At 48.7% G+C, this 719-nt stretch overlaps 1 pseudogene; it reads right to left on the reverse strand.

Annotated features, from left to right (window-relative positions):
- Positions 1-276: 276 nt before the first annotated feature.
- Positions 277-479, reverse strand: LOC115931802 (uncharacterized; annotated as a pseudogene).
- Between the last annotated feature and the right edge of the window lie 240 nt (positions 480-719).

The raw sequence follows: 719 nt of genomic DNA on the forward strand, positions 1-719 counted from the left end.
CCTGATCTAGAGCTCAGAGACATGGTTGATGTTAGGAGAAAATTCAATCCTTACGTCCCTCTCTTTTTTCTTTTCTTTTCTTTTGTTTCCCCTCTCTCCCTCTCTCCCTCCCTCCTTCCCTCTTTCTCTCCTTCCTTCCTCCCTCCTTTCTTTCCTCCTTCCCTCCTTCCTTCCCTTACTCCCTGCTTCCTTCCTTCCCTCCCTCCCTCCTTCCTTCCTTCCCTCCCTTCTTCCTCCCTCCCTTCCTGCCTTTCTCTGTTTCTTTCTATAGCGGAAACCACTCAGACTGCATCATCCTCTCCCTCTGACTCTCCACAATCACCAATGGCAAATAGCAGTTGCAGGAAAGCAGGGCCAAGAGCCAGCTTCACACTCAGGAGAGAACCCTGCGCCTCTTCCTCATGTTTCTGGTGCTCTACACATTCAGAGAAACTTCCCTAGTGACAAACTATAGAAATGATCCCTGAAAATATAATCTTCATTTTACATTTCTTAATGCAGGGGTCCCCAACCCAAGGAAACAGTCCACACAGTAAGCCCCACAGAAACAGGGGGCAAGCCAGCATTACCGCCTGAGCTCCACTTCCTGTCAGATCAGCTGGGCATTAGGTTTTCATAGGAGCAGGAACCCTATTGTGAACTGCACATGCGAGGGATCTAGGTTGCCTGATTCTTATGAAAATCTAATGCCTGATGACCCGAGGTGGAACAGTTTCATC

Source organism: Gorilla gorilla, chromosome 21 (genome assembly GCF_029281585.2).
Source record: "Gorilla gorilla gorilla isolate KB3781 chromosome 21, NHGRI_mGorGor1-v2.1_pri, whole genome shotgun sequence".
NCBI classification, from domain to species: Eukaryota; Metazoa; Chordata; class Mammalia; order Primates; family Hominidae; genus Gorilla; species Gorilla gorilla.